Below are 16,847 nucleotides of genomic sequence, written 5' to 3' on the forward strand. Positions count from 1 at the left end.
TTAAAGGCATAGTAATCTTAGTGTATGTAAACTTCTGACTTTGAAGAAAGTAATAAAAATTGTCTAAAACAAAATCCTTTTTCTCATTATTCTGGCATTTAGCAAATTGAAATAATTTTGGTAATCCTAATTGACCAAATACAGGAAAAGTTTAATCTGATTTAATGTTAGACGGTGAGAAAAAAAAGTTTATGTGCCTTTTTATATAGTGTATGTAAACTTCTGGTTTCAACTGTATGTACACCAGCCAATGGGGTAGCAGTATCACTGGGTTGGTTAAGTGATCATCTGGTTTATGACCAATGGACACTGCCAGACAGGCACAGGGAGTGTCTAATGGGAAACAGAAAAAAGTGTGTTGAAACAATACAAGGAAATGACCTCTTGGTGGGGTTAAAGTGCATTCTGGGGTCATTGTAAAGTGCTATCTGTTGGTGATAAAAACATTTTATAAAAACATTTTCAAAAACATATTATGGAAAGCTAAAAGACATCAGTAAAACCATCTAAAGAAGGAAAGATAAATAGATATAAAATCAGAAAAAAAACACAGTAAGTTAGTTTTGAGATGAAAGATTTTAAAGTTAAAAACCTAATAAAAAAACTAAATGAAATAATAAAGATCTCCAATTAAATAATAACTATAAAAACTCATTGATGGAAAAATCCTCATTCATCCCCCCTGGAAATAAAATTTTTAGATAAAAAATCCAAAATGCTTCTCCTTTTTCCTAACAAGATGTATGTTGCCACCCCTCAAACTTGGTTAATGGCTTCTATGTCTATGTCTTATATGTCTATGTTATTAATTTCCCTGTAGCCTATACCGTTCAAACTCATAAACCCCCACTAAGAGCTAGTATGTAGACTAAACATGTTTAAATTGTTGTTTTTTGTATTTAATACAAGAATGCACGGACTATCACCAGCTAACAAGGCTGTCACAAGTTAACACAGTGAGCACGTCTGCCTACTTTACTTACTATTTAAAGGCATCTCTCAGATGGGATGTGCCCTTTCCAGACTGTGTGCAAGTATAACCATCAGATTCATAACCATAATCATACTGGATGACAAATACTCCACTCAGAACGAGAAATTTTTCTGTGTCTCTGTCTGTGCCCACTTTCCCATTTCTACGGCTTAAAACTTAATTGTGACTACACAAACACCTTCCTCACTGCCTTAATCATGTACAGACAACAATAAAGTTTTACATTGGAGCAGCAAGTGATGTTACTGCATTTTAATGCCATTTAGAAGGTAAACAAGAATTGTTCAAAGCCACGCCCCCGAACATCTGCTCTGACTGTAACCAGTTAATTTGTCACACTGGCAGCTGCAGACTTGCTTGCTAGCTAACACAGATCAGCCACCAGGACAATGCAAAACCAGCCTAATGTCATTTAAATGTTAAATTTAAGCCATGCAACTTTCTAAATAAACAATAAATGAAAGAAACCAACTTACTTAAGCTGTAAGAGCTCCAAGTAAACTTGTTGTCACGTATGGTCACGGTGAACTACTCCTGAACGGTGTCCGCCATTGCCGCTCTTTCCTCAGTATGCAAAAGAGGCGAAAATCGGGTCATCCTTGTCCCCTCCCCTTTAGACCCCCGCCAGAACAGCGCCAGTGAAACGAATCCGTAAATCAGGAATCAAACAAAATAAGAGATGCCAACGAAAAAAAAACCTCTTTGAAAAATGGAGCGACACATTGAGAATTAAAAAGATTAGAAATGAATCCGTAATATAAAAAAAAAAAACTAAAATGAAATAATATCTTGTTTAATCACCATGTTTTGTTTTTTGTTTTTTGTTTTTTTTCCTCAGTGCCAATTTGTGTTTTGATGCCATTGAATATTTTTTACACAAGTTTCAGGGGACTTTCACACCACCATCATTTGATCTGGACTTTCAGACTTTTCTGTTTGGTCCGAACCAAAATGATAGGTGTGAAACCTCCCCTGGACCTGTGGTCCGGACCAAACAGCCGGTCATCTCGGTCCGGATCAAACGGAACCAAGGTCTGGTTCATGCCCAGTGTGAAAGCATTATTTTGAAAGGTCTGGACCTTCGTATCAATGACAGGAAACTACAACATGACTACCGGCAAAGGAAATCCATCACATTAACAAAATGAGCCGCGGAAGAGCCCACAATAATCTCATGGACTGAAATTAACCAGCAGCCTGGACAGGGTGGGCTAACAGTAGCTTCTATAGGTTACGCGAGGAGTAGAACTGTCCGTTATTATGTTGAATGGGGATTGTCCAAGCACAGAAAATTTCATAAAATTGTAGATAAAGTTATACCTCGCTATTGACAGTTCATTTTTTTAAGAGTTTTACAACACATACCTTCACCTCTGAGTCAGTGTTGCAGTGGCTCGCAGGATTGCGTACTTTCTTCTCCTTTCCTGTCGACAACAATAAAGTTGTCGTCTAATGATAAAACACAAAAGTCAAACTCGGACCAGCCTCATGTACAGCTCTTCAAGGTGTTGCTTTTTGTAGAAAATCAACAATAATATGATGGTGGGAATGATGATTTCATTCATTGTTAACAACATTCAAGACTCGCGTTATTCAACATGTTGATGTCAGACGCCTGCTGGCCAAATGGCCAATCAATTTAAGCTACAGAGACACGCAAACCACGTAGTTGATGATGATCACTAGAAAAAGTATGTGAACCCTTTGAGATTTCTTGTATTTCTGCATAAATTGGTCATCAAATGTGTTCCGATCTTCATCTAAGTCATAATAGACAAACACAGTCTGCTTAAACTAATACTGCACAAAAAATGATATGTTTTCATGTTTTATTGAACAAAACATGTAAATATTCACAGTGCAGGGTGGAAAAAGTATGTGAACCCCTAGGCTAATGACTGGTTGACCCTCCTTTGGCAGCAGTAACCTCAACCAAACATTTCCTGTAGTTGCAGATCAGACCTGCACAACGGTCAGGAGGAATTTTGGACCATTTCTCTTTACAAAACTGTTGCAGCTCAGCAATATTCTTGGGATTTCTGGTGTGAATCGCTCTCTTGAGGTCATGCCACAGCATCTCAATTAGGTTGAGGTCAGGACTCTGACTGGGCCACTCCAGAAGGCGTATTTTCTTCTGTTCAAGCCATTGTTATTGATTTACTTCTGTGCTTTGGGTCGTTGTCCTGTTGCATCACCCACCCTCTGTTGAGCTTCAATTGGCGGACAGATGGTCTTAAGTTTTCCTGCAAAATGTCTTGATAAACTTGGGATTTCATTTTTCCATCAATGACAGCAATCTGTCCAAGCCCCGAGGCAGCAAAGCAACCTCAAACCATGATGGCCCCTCCACCATATTTCACAGTCGGGATGAGGTTTTGATGTTGGTGTGCTGTGCCTTTTTTCTCCACATAGCATTGTGTGTTCCTTCCAAACAACTCAATTTTAGTTTAATCTCATTGTTGCCAAGTCTGTGTATTGAAAGCGACTTTGGGCTTGTTTTTCTGTAAAGTTGCTTATAAAGATTGGTAGTCGCGGGTCGTGTTTTTTTTGGGCTTGGTCCTAAAGTGTAGTTGCTTATTTGGGCTTGTTCCCAGCTCCTTAATAAGTTGTCAAGCAGACATTTTCGATGTGTTATTTAAACATGGGATAGTTTGTCTTGACTGTTCCCTCTGTCCCCTTTCCCCATACACACACACACACACACAGGAGACAGCAGAATTTTTTCCCACCCGCATCCTGCTTCTATTGGGGCTTTTCCATTACATGGCGCGGCTTGGCTCGACTTGGTTTGACTCGGCCTCCAACAGAGGGTTTGCTTTTCCACCACAGCCGAGCTGCCCGTTTGAGGGCGCGTCTAGAGCTGATGACACAGTGTTTTAAGCCCTCCTCAATCTCTCTTCACTGTCTGATCTGAATGACTTTACATCGTTTTAAAGCAAAAATCAAACTGTAGACCGTCAGCGCTGCAAGCTGCTCTTTTAACTTTCTCTCCCTCTCGCTCTCTCCCTGCCTCTCTTTTCCTCTCTCTCTCTATCCACGTTTAGTAAATACACAATAATTCACACTCTTTGTCCAAAGGAAAAAATTTTCCTGCTTACAAGTTAAAGAACAGTCTCCTAATTATTGATTTGTGGGTCTCTAAAGAGCAGAAAATGAACACAATTATATTTTTGGATTGGGCAGTAATGCTTTAATAGCGCCTGTTGATGAATTAAAGTCGGACTCCGTCATGGGTGAAATGTTTCGAACATCTCCAGCATTTTATTTTTTAAAAGTCTAAAATTGTCCATAAGAAGGGGACAGGGTCCGACTTTGGTTATTAGTAGGTGCAGACAAAGGTGTATTCCTGGTTCTTCCTGATTTCACTCGTTATGATATACAGCAATCTGCGCTGACGGTGCATCTCTGCAAAAAGAATGGCACTTTTCCTGCTTTTTCCTCTTCTTTTAAAGTGTAAGTGAACCCCGGCTCAGATCTAACTCCGCCTACCTCCATGATTCAAAAAATGCCCAGAAAGTGAGCAGTTTGGTTCTGAGAGGAGGGAGGGGGAAAGGACGGGGTTTTCCAGTTGAGGCGGGAGTGACAGTGATGTCTGCGTGTCAGAGAGAGACACAGACAGAGTCCCACAGCACTGCTGCCTTATAGCGATCTTTTAAAGTGGAGGAGTTTTCCCCTCTAGAATCCCCTGACGCAGGCTTTAGTGTCGTGGTGGACCGTGGTGGTCCTAAGCACTACCTGTTCAGGTCATTTGCTCCAGCAGCGGCGTAGCTACAGCCGGAGCTCTCAGAGCCGAAGCGGTGCAGGAGAGGATGGGAGTGGTCTCTGAATGGGAAAGTCATTTCTTTTTATGAATGTGGAATTTTCCTAGAAAAAGAAGAAGCTGTACAAAAAATAGCATCTTTCTATTTGTCCTTGTCCTCAAAAAGAATAATCATGTCCTTTTCTTTTAAGTGGATTGCTTGTCCAGTTTTTCTATTGATGTAATTTTGAACATCCATCCAGAATATTTTAGTATATACACAATGATAAAACAAATGGGAGATTGTTTCTTCCTCATTTCCACAAAAATCACAGGAATAATCAATATCAAGCTTAAATCTCTCTAGAGTTTTCTTTGCTGGATAAATTTTATGCAGTATTTTAAAAGAGACCTCTTTAACTTCATTATTCAGACAGAATTTGTCCCCACCTAGCCACACTTTTTTTCCAGTCAATTTTACCATAAAGTGAAGTCCAACAGAATTTTGCTGGGGGCACAGGTACAGTACGTATGAGATTCCTGATGAATTTATTCAAGTATTTATTCTTAGTAATGTCATTTACTCCGAGGAACAACCCGCTTCTGAGTGAACTAGTCATAGAGCTCTAGCTTGTGGACCCTCTAAGCAATTGTAGTACACTCCTTGGTATGGCATCAGACACCACTGCATATTCCTTTGGTGTGGTTGGTAGCCTGAACTTAGAGAGGAAATCATCCTACAATAGTAGATGTCCCCCAGCATTCAAAAGTTGTTTGACTGAAACAATGCCATTTTCAACTCATGTTTTTAATAGAGTGATTTATTTGTATATTGAATATTCCTGTTGTTCCACATGTAATATCTTGTTGGTGAGAAGTTATGTATATACACCATTTTCCAGGACAGCAGTGCTTGTTTATGAAAGTTTGCTAATTTTACAGGTAGTTTTTCAATCTTATAATCACATTTTAACAGAAATTTAAGACCACCAACTGAGTTAAATACACGTTTAGGGAAAGCATTCCAAATATTTTCTTTTTCTTTAATCAGATTAGTTAACCATTTTACTTTGAAAGTAATATTTAATGTTTCAAAACTTAGGACCTCAAGACCACCATCTCTTCTTGTATTAAAAATAATATCTTTTCTTAAATAATGATGTTTGTTCCTCCAAATAAAATTGAATAAAGTTTTATCTATTTTTTTGTATATTGCAGCAGGCATTTCAAGTGCTAAAGACACATAGACAGCTCGAGATATCCCCTCAGCTTCGGACAACAAGACCCCACCATTCAATGAGCGATCTCTCATCAGCCACATAATCAATCTTTTTGTTTTTGTTCCACTATAGGATCAATATTTAAGTTACTGCTAAGTTTTTTATTTTTATCAGTAACAACACCTCAATATATAACCATATTCTTCACAGGGATACCATTCACTTCAGACTCATCACATTTCTTTAGTGGGAATAACAGATTTTTTCACATTCATTTTTAAACCTGACTTAGCAGAGAACTCGTCAATACAGTTAACAGCTTTGACCACCTCCTGCCTATTAGACAAGAAAACAGTGGTATCATCGGCCAGTTGTGCCAATTTAAAAACTCTACCTACGGCCTTTATTCCTTGAAATAAACCTTTTTTAATATGTACAGCCATAATTTGAGTTACAAGAAGGAATAAAAAAGGACTCGGGGGACATCCTTGTCTTATTCCCCTACAGATGTCAAATCTAGGAGTAGTACTGTGGGCTAGCTTAACAGAGCTGTTACATCCATTTTACAATGTTATAACCACCTTAAAAAAAAAAAAAAAGGCTTCCAAAGCCAAAACATTTAATAGTTTTTAACATACATTGATGACTTATCGTATCAAATGCTTTGTAAAAGTTAACAAATAAAATAAAGCTCTCATCCATTATATATTCATTATATCAAATCATATATAAGTCTTACATTATTACATGTTTCTTCCAGACATCAAACTAGACTGTTCTTCATCAATAATATCATCTAATCCTAATTTTAATCTTTTATTAAAGACCATGGCAAATATCTTTGCATCATTATTTAACAGACTAATTGGTCTCCAAATCTCAATACTTAATTTATCTTTATTGGTTTAGGGATCAACTTGATAAGACCCTGACAAAGAGTTGGCAGAAGTTCTTTTTTTTCTATGGCTTCTTTAAATACAGATGGGGCTAATGTGTCTCTAAAGTCTTTATAGAATTCACATACTAACCCATCATTACCGGGAGATTTATTATCTTTTAGAGAGCCAATACATTTGTGTACCTCTGTTAAACTAACCCCCAGGTCACTCACAGTATTAAAGCTATCGTAAATACATTTAATGTCCTTTTCAATATTTTTAATAAATAAATCAATGCTGCCTTCATTTTCCCTGTCAGAAGCATATAGTTTCTGGTAGGAATCAGCTACATACTGGGAAATACATCTGTCATTTTCACATACCTGGTTATTAATTTTTAGTTTACAGAGAGATGATAGCTCAACATTCCTTTTTTCCAACTTAAATAAGTATTTGGTGCACTTTTCCCTTGTTCTAGCCATCTCCTTCTCCTAACAAAGGCTCCTCTTTCCTCCAATTTAAGTTGTAATGCTGACAACTCTTTCAGTTCTTCTCCAGATAGGTTTCATGTTTCTGATAGTCGTACAATTTTTGTAATTATCTGATCCTCTCTTTCTCTATTTGCTTTAGCAATTTTTTTTTTTTCCCAAACGCAATAGCTAACTTTCTAACTTGCCTCCAATATGTTTCAATTATTTTTTGGACTTCACTTTTATATTGCATATTTTGCAATAATGTTCTATTCAGTTTCCAGTACTCTCTATTAGAGTTATATCTAGTTGCTGCCATATAGCCTGATGATCTGTAAACACTGTAGGTTCTATCAGCACAGGCTCTACCTTATCATCTATGTCTGCAGAGATCAGCCAGAAGTCTATACGGGATCGTTGAGATCTGTCCTTATTTCTCCTGGTATATATTTTTTGGTTTGGATTTCTCTGCCTCCAGATATCAATAAGACCCATCCTGCCACAAATATTCTCTAATTCATTCATTATTCTGTTCTTAGGAGGCCATCTATCCAGGTTTTCATCCATTACTGTATTAAAGTCTCCTCCCCATAATTCTTTGGCTGTAGGAAATGTTAATAACAGCTGGTTAATTTTGTTTTCTATTGTTGAGAATGTAACAGCATTATTTTGTTTATTGTTGGAGGCATATATATTTACAATGATAAACTGAGAATGGTCAACATCTACAAGAATGATAATCCATCTACCATTTGTATCTGAGAAGTGATTGATAATATTACCTTTAAATTTTCCCTGTAATATAGCGACCCCTGCTGACCTGTCCTACCAAAGGAAAACCACACATTTCCCCCCACTGACTCCTCCAAAATGACACATCTGATTCTGAAGCACGAGTTTCTTGGATAAAATAAAAATCTGCACTTTTATTCTGGCAATATAAAAATAAACATTTTTTCTTCAGTTGATTTCTTAAACCCCTGGCATTGACAGAAATAACACAAATTGACATCAAAAATAACTAAGAATGAAAATAAAGACACTCAAAATCCTCTCTTAGGATTTGAGTAGTACTGTTGTGTCTGCGACAGACCAGTACATTCCTATTTTAAAGGACTTATTGGAAATTAAATTTAAATAATTGATATCGGCTGGACTACCCAAGCTTTACCAGATACCATCACAAGAGACACACCCTCGTTATTATCGTAACAGTTAACATACCTCTTAATTTACCTAACGCTTCTAAACCATAGTAGTTTTAAAGCCTGTCTGACAAGCTGACATAGTATGGTGTAACAGAATACATGGCCTGACTCGGCAGATGTTTTATTACCTATATGTTGTTCACTGTCACTTTTTCCCCTCGATGTAAGCATCTGGACCTCTGAAGCCTACTCTCTTCCCCTCCTTCCTCGCCTGCTCGACCACCGGCCATAGTTTGTTCTGGGCGTACTTGACTTCTTGGGTCAGGTCTTCCATTATTCTGATCTTCCTTTCTTTGAGCAAGGCAGAGGCTTTTGCATCTTTCCAGATCCTGTCCCTGTGAGGCCGCGACAACAGGATGATGATCTGGCGGCTAGACCTCGCCTGCCCGGAGCGGGGACCCAGTCGGTGAGCGGTGTCCACAGAGAGGTTCAGTTGGTCGGCGATGCCGGGGGAGACCTGGCTGAAAAGGTCGATGATGATCTTCTTGACGTCTTCTCCCAGTCGTTCTGGGATCCCAGCCACTCGGAGATTCCATTTTCTCTTGTAGGTTTCCATGTCATTGCACATTTCACGGAGCACTGTGTTCTTTTTTTTTTCAAGGGTTCTGACTTTGGTTTGGAGAATCTCAATTTGTTTGGTTATATCTTTGGCCTTATTCCCCAGGATTTCAAGAGAGTCTGTGACATTTTTTAAGGTGTCTGTGTTGTCTTTAACTGTTGCTTCCACTGGCGTCTAAGAGACTCTTCTTGCATCTTTTCAATTCTTTCCATGACTGCCAGCAGACATGAATAAGTCACCAACTGCTCGTCCCTCTCCTCGATCAGTGTCTTTGGTCTCTTAGAAGTTTCTGGAGGAGACTCTGAGGATGGCTCTTTACTGAGTTGCTCATCCATGAGTTCCAGATGGGTCTCCCAAGAATTGCGTGCATATGCGTGCTCCATGTTCATGTCCATAGATCTTAAAAAAGTCCAACGCACACACAAAGAGGTCCGACCTCGTAGTCAGCCAGCTGGCTGTTAGCACAGTAAAAATGGAAAGGTGAGGAAGACGCCACTCTTAATCAAACCTTTCCTTTCCTCGCTGTTTGGGTAGGTGTTTCCGGCCCTTAGATGAGTCTAGCCACTCAAAAATGTTGAGGAAACTGTTCAAAAACTCAACTTATGTTTGCCACGTCGCAGAGCTGCACGCTGCCGTCTCACCTGAGAAACGCCATCTCCACTTTTCACTTCTCTTGTTATATGGCTTGGGTCTTTGGCGTGAGTCTTTTCCTTGAGTCTTAGTCCCGCCCACCAGAGACTCATGGAGAGACTAGATGAAAAAATTGACGCAGAAGACTGAAGCCATAAGACTGACGATTAACAATCCATGGGAGCGTCCTTCCTTCTGCAGCGTCATGTGAAGTGGCGTCAGGTTATGATGACGGTGCCAGCTGATCATCAATCAGCTGATCATCAGTCAGCTGATCATCAATCAGCTGATCATCAGTCAGTTGTCAGGAGGCATAAATAGCTGATTGTGTCTGTATAAATTTGTCCTGTATTTATTCTAAATAAATACCCACATTTACAGTGTTTGGTCTCAGTGTGGGATCAGAAAACACCTGCATGATGAGAAACCTGCAATATATAAAAAACATGCAGACGCTTTTTACCAGCAAATGTTATATTATAAAATTCTTTATTATCCTAATTATTCAGTGTGAAGGCTAATGATCAAACTTGACGCTCACTAACGATCAGACTGAAACCTTATTTACCCTGTAATGATTTAAAACGTGTTTCTTCCAGACAGACAGCCTGCTGCTGTCTGACTTTAATTCTCTTCATAATCTAATAAACAGAAATAACTACTAAATAGACGACTAACCCACCCAGCAAATACTAGTTATAAAGACGTTAAAAAACGTCTCCACTCTGTCTAAACAACGTCTAGATTTAATAGAAAAGTGAAAGGTTAAAAGATTTTCAGGTCGTTGAAAAGACGTCTCTATAAAGATGTCGCTGTAATATGGTCATATTTTAAACAACTTTATTGGGCAACGTTTGGACCAAATCAGACGGACAAAACATAGCTCAATTTTCTATGACTATCTTTTGGCTAAATTAATGCTATGATGGACTGAATGTAGAAAAAAACTCTAAATGATGTCAGTGTTTGGTGGGAAAGGGAAGATTTACAGTCATGGACAAAAATATTGGCACCCCCGGAATTTTTCCAGAAAATACATCATTTCTCCCAGAAATTGTTGCAATCAACAAATGTTTTTGATACACATGCGTTTATTTCCTTTATGTGCATTGGAACAACACAAAAAATCTGAGAAAAAAAAGACAAAATTGACATGATTTTACACAAAACTCAAAAAAAATGGGCCGGACAAAATTATTGGCACCCTCAACTTAAAATTTGGTTGCACAACCTCGGAAAAAAATAATTGAAACCAATCACTTCGTATAACCATCAACAAGCTTCTTACACCTCTCAACTGGAATTTTGGACCACTCTTCTTTTGCAAACTGCTCCAGGTCTCTCAGATTTGAAGGGTGCTTCTTGCAACAGCAGTTTTGAGATCTCTCCATAGGTGTTCAATGGGATTTAGATCCAGACTCATTGCTGGTCACTTCAGAACTCTCCAGCTTTGTCTCCAACCATTTCTTGGTGCTTTTTGAGGTACGTTTCGGGTCGTTGTCCCGCTGGATCACCCATGACTTCTGATGCAGACCCAGCTTTCTGACACTAGGCCCTACATTGCGGCCCAAAATTTTTGATATTCTCAGATTTCATGATTCCTTGCACACAGTCAAGGCACCCAGTGCCAGAGGCAGCAAAACAACCCCAAAACATCCTTGACCCTCCACCATGTTTGACTGCAGGTACTGTGTTCTTTTCTTTGTAGGCCTCATTCTGTTTTCTGTAAACAGTAGAATGACGTGCTTTTCCAAAAAGCTCTGCCTTAGTCGCATCTGTCCACAAAATGTTCTCCCAGAAGGATTGAGGCCTACTCAGGTACATTTTTGCAAACTCCAGTCTGGCTTTTTTATGTCTCTTTGTCAGCAGTGGGGTTCTCCTCAGCCTCCTGCCATAGGGCTTCATCTCATTCAGATGACCATGTATGGTCTGAGCTGACACTTTTGCACCCTGAGTCTGCAGGACAGCCTGAATTTGTGTGGAAGTTGACTGAGGATGTTTATCCACCATTCCAACTATCCTGCGTTGCATTCTTTTGTCAATTTTTCTCTTCCATCCACATCCAGGGAGATTAGCCACAGTGCCATGGGTTATAAACCTCTTGATTATATTACGCACAGTGGACAAAGGAATTTCAGGATCTCTGGAGATGGTCTTGAAACCTTGAGATTGTTCATATTTTTCCACAATTTTGCTTCTTAAGTCCTCAGACAATAGACAATTCTGGGCTCCTCTTTCTCTTCTCCATGCTTGGTGTGACACACACAGGCACACAGCACAAAGGTTGAGTCAACTTTTATTCATTCTAACTGGCTTCAGGTGTGATTTCTAGATTGCCAGCACCTGTTACTGCCACAGGTGAGTTTAAATGAGCATCACATGCTGGACATAAAATGATTTACCCACAGTTTTAAAAGGGTGCCAATAATTTTGTCCAGCCCATTTTTTGAGTTTTGTGTAAAATTAAGTCAATTTTGTCTTTTTTGTGTTGTTCCAATGCACATAAAGGCAATAAACATGTGTATTCCAAAAACATTTGTCATTGCAACAATTTCTGGGAGAAATGGCGTATTTTCTGAAAAAATTCCAGGGGTGCCAATATTTTCGTCCATGACTGTATATCTGAATCTTTAGATTTTATGAGCTTTAACATGTTTTATGTTTGAAGGTGAATCAGAAAACTAATCAAATATTAAACTCCATACTGATTCACTCTTAATTATTGAGTTTATTAAATATATTCTCAAAATTTCATTATAAATGCTTATTTAAAACACTTCTTATAAATCCCAGCCCATCAGTTTTTGAGCTTTTTAAAACTTCTGGTGTTTATATTCTCTTGAGAATCTGTTTATTGTCTGTTATAAACTCTGTTTATCATCTGTTATAAACTCTGTTTATCATCTAGAGTTTGAGTTCTTTTAAATCAAGGTTGAAGACACACCTGTTCACTGCTGCCTTTGACTAAAAAGTGTTTTATTTTTCAATTTTTCTATTTTTGCTCAAACTCTGCTCTGTAACTTTTACTTAAATATGTGTTTTTATTTTTTTCAGGTTTTATTTGCTGTTTTTATGACCTTTTCTTACTATAATGTTTTAATTTGAATATAAATAGATTTAATGGACATAAGAGTGATTACATGTAAAGTTTCCGGTATTGGCCAGAAACGTGAAACATTGTTTTTATCTTTTGTGGGCCTTATTTGCTGTTTTTAATCACCTTTTACATGCTTCGTTTAAATGCTTTCATTGTGTTTCTCTTTGTCCTTTGTCATTGTATTTTAATGTCCTGTGTGAAGCACTGTGAATTGCTGTGTTGCTGAAATGTGCTATACAAATAAACTTGCCTTGCCTTGCCTCTATTATTTATCTCTGCTGCTGCTGTGAAGTTTCACTGACATCTACGGGGGTGTCTCTGAGTAAAAAGAGTTCTGGGAAGCCTGCTCACATGTGTCTTTGCTCATTGGTCTTCAAATCTCAGACCTCGGTCTTATGGCTTGGGTCCAACACCGCCTAAGAACTTTGGCACTGTCTTTAAGATGGCACATCAGAAACTACTTCCTGTTCGAGAGAATCTGTAGGACCAAGGACTGATCTATAAGAGACTTGGGATCTGGCTTATATAGGCTTCTAACAGTCTAAATCCAGAATTCAGTCACATGTAGATCTCAGTGTTTTAACATGTTTACAGCAACATTATTCCAACATATCTAGAGTGTTAAGACACAAATGAAGGATTTGACTTTACAGGGACTTTAATGTACAAGCGGTCTTCATAAATCATGAAAATATACTTGAACAGAAACATTAGCTTAGGCTTTCGTATATTTTCTACTTGTCCTCTAAACTTTGCAAATATTTCAACAAACATTTATCTAATATTTGTTATTATTATCAAAAAATGTATGAAAATGAATCAAGTAACAGGGTTGAATGAATGACACATTTAATCAAATTGAAATTGACTTTAATTTATTCATTAAAACAAACAAGAGGAAAGAAACACATTATTAGACATGTAATATTAATTATTATTCATTATTAATCTAAAATTAGGCTACTAGATAATATAGATAAGTACAGATTAAATTGTCTTGCAGCATGGTAATGTTGAAAAATGTAAAAAAAAAAAACAACAAAAAAATAAAATAATAATAATAAAAAAAAAACAAGGTAAGTAATGGGTTTTCAAATCCTTGTTACCAACAGACCCAGGTTCACAGGCTGATGATCAGCTGGAGTGATAAATACTGTAAGCAATAGTATTGCATTAATATGTGTGTGCAAAAAATAATTAGTAGTGAACTTCATGTTTGCTTAGAAATAAAATGACAACTCCTGGAGTATGATAAAGATCTCTAACTGTTTGCACTATTTATTAATGACCTTAAAGAATATTTATAACGGCTGTCAGCCCATTATCAGTGATGACACAGTCACTGATGGCTTTATCCAAATACTGATGTATGCAGATGACACAATCATCATGTCTGCAACAAAAGAAGGTTTACAGAAAGCATTGGACCCTATGTGGGTATGCTATGAGGAAAGTTAACACTAATAAAGCTAAGGCTGCTGTTTTTGGTTGTAGAAAAGCAGATGTCAGTAGACTGAAGTTTGTATGCAATGGAGAAAACTTGTACAGACTGTACATTATTTCAAATACACTATTTTGCCAAAAGTATTCACTCTCCTGCTTTGACACGCATATAAATTTAAGTGACATCCCATTCTTAATCCATAGGGTTTAATATGACAATGGTCCACCCTTTGCAGCTGTAACAGCTTCAACTCTTCTGGGAAGGCTTTCCACAAGGTTTAGGAGTGTGTTTATGGGAATTTTTCATCATTCTTCCAGAAGCGCATTTGTGAGGTCACACGCTGATGTTGGATGAGAAGGCCATCCAACACTCTAATTCATCCCAAAGATGTCCTATCGGGTTGAGGTCAGGAACTCTCTCATCCATGTCTTTATGGACCTTGCTTTATGCACTGGTGCACAGTCATGTTGGAACAGGAAGGGGTCATCCCCAAACTGTTCCCACAAAGTTGGGAGCAGTCAGAGTTCCTTTCACTGGGACTAAAGGGGCCAAGCCCAGCTCCTGAAAAACAACCTCACTCCATAATCCCCCCTCCACCAAACTTTACACTCAGCACAATGCAGTCAGACAAGTACCATTCTCCTGGCAACTGCCAAACCCAGACTCGTCCATCAGATTGCCGGATGTAGAAGCGTGATTCATCACTCCAGAGAACATGTCTCCACTGCTCTAGAGTCCAGTGGCATCGTGCTTTACACCACTGCATCCGTAGCTTTGCATTGCACTTGGTGATGTATGGCTTGGATGCAGTTGCTCGGCCATGGAAACCCATTCCATGAAGCTCTCTACACACTGTTCTTGAGCTAATCTGAAGGCCACATGAAGTGAGGAGGTCTGTAGCCATTGACTCTGCAAAAAGTTGGCCACCTCTGCACACTATGCTCCTCAGCATCCGCTGACCCCGCTCCGTCATTTTACGTGGCCTACCACTTGGTGGCTGAGTTGCTGTTGTTCCCAATGGCTTTCACTTTGTTATAATGCCACTGACAGTTGACTGTGGAATATTTAGGAGTGAGGAAATTTCACCACTGGACTTGTTGCACAGGTGACATCCTATCACAGTACCACGCTGGAATTCACTGAGCTCCTGAGAGCGACCCATTCTTTCACAAATGTTTGTAGAAACAGTCTGCATGGCTAGGTGCTTGATTTTATACACCTGTGGCCATGGAAGTGATTGGAACAGCTGATTTCAATTATTTGGATGGGTGAGTGAATACTTTTGGCAATATAGTGTATCTTGGGGTTATTTTCAATCACAATAATTTATTTTGAAGGGCGTTGGAGGAGCTGCACAAGCACACTTCCCATGCAATGTTCACCATGCTCCGTGAATGTAGGAAGCTTGATCTACCGGTAGGTGCCGCTCTAGAGCCGTTTGACCAACTAAATTTAGTTGTGCCACTTATGTTGTATGCAGAGGTGGAAAAAGTACCAGACTACTGTTATCAAGTAAAAGCACAGTTACTCTGGTGAAAATACTTGAGTAGAAGTTAAAGTACTGGTCTATAAATCTACTAAAGGAAAAGTAAAAGTAAGTCATTTAAAATGTACCCAAAGTACTAAGTCGCTACTTTGGATACTCAAGGGGCTTTCACAGTGAAATATGACCTCTCCTTAAAGTACAAAAACAACAATAAAATATTGACTTCCAACCAGGTTGTTTAAGGTGTGACTAAACCTAGAGTACAATGCAACAGCTGATATAGGAAAAAATATGAGTCATTCTTTTGTACAGTATGAGCTTGTGCTGACCGTCACAAGTACACAACAAGCTACTCAGTTACAGTAATTTGAGTAAATGTAGGTCTGATCCTGAAGTCGCCTCTGCCATGAGAGATAAATCATATCCACTGATGAGCTCCATGCACGGCGGTTGAGTATGATCAGTGGTTTGCTCCAGTTTGACAGGAATGGTAGATATAGAGGAAATGGAGAAAGGAGCCTCACATATCTTGTCAAAGCAGCTAAACAGGTCTTTACTTCATGACAGAGGAAGTCACTGAAGGAAGTTGTCATTTGTAGCCGGAATAATAACGGCCTCCTTTCATTCTGCTGGATCTGAACCATGAATCTTTTTCTGAGTTCCACCTTTGCCTCTGCTGCAACAGTCAGTCAGTCAGTACACAAATATGTGTAGGCGTGGAACTGGTGTGAGAACAGAAACGGGTCGAGGGTTATTATGACAGAATATTTCTGCTGCTAAACTGTAAAGTGAGCAATGCTGGATTAAGTTTGTGTGTTTGGAAGACTTTAAGACTCATTGCTGTATACTGATGCAGCCTCCTGATGGCCATCGTCCAGGCCTGTGCCCATGCCTGACCTAAAATAAATCATGGTTAACTGGTATTGAGTCTCTACTGTCAGCTAATCCTGTAAGAGGACATGGTGTTTGCTGCAACCATCTCCTTGTTCCGCTAATGTATGAAAAATTGCAGCTAAATTGCTTTTTTGGATGCCTTTATGGTAGACGAAGCGCCTGCTTTGTTGCCCAGTAGGTGGAACAAAATTAGACGAATTTCCCTGTTTGGCACATCCAGTCATGGAC

The sequence above is a fragment of the Cheilinus undulatus genome, linkage group 8 (assembly GCF_018320785.1).
Source record: "Cheilinus undulatus linkage group 8, ASM1832078v1, whole genome shotgun sequence".
Taxonomy (NCBI): Eukaryota; Metazoa; Chordata; class Actinopteri; order Labriformes; family Labridae; genus Cheilinus; species Cheilinus undulatus.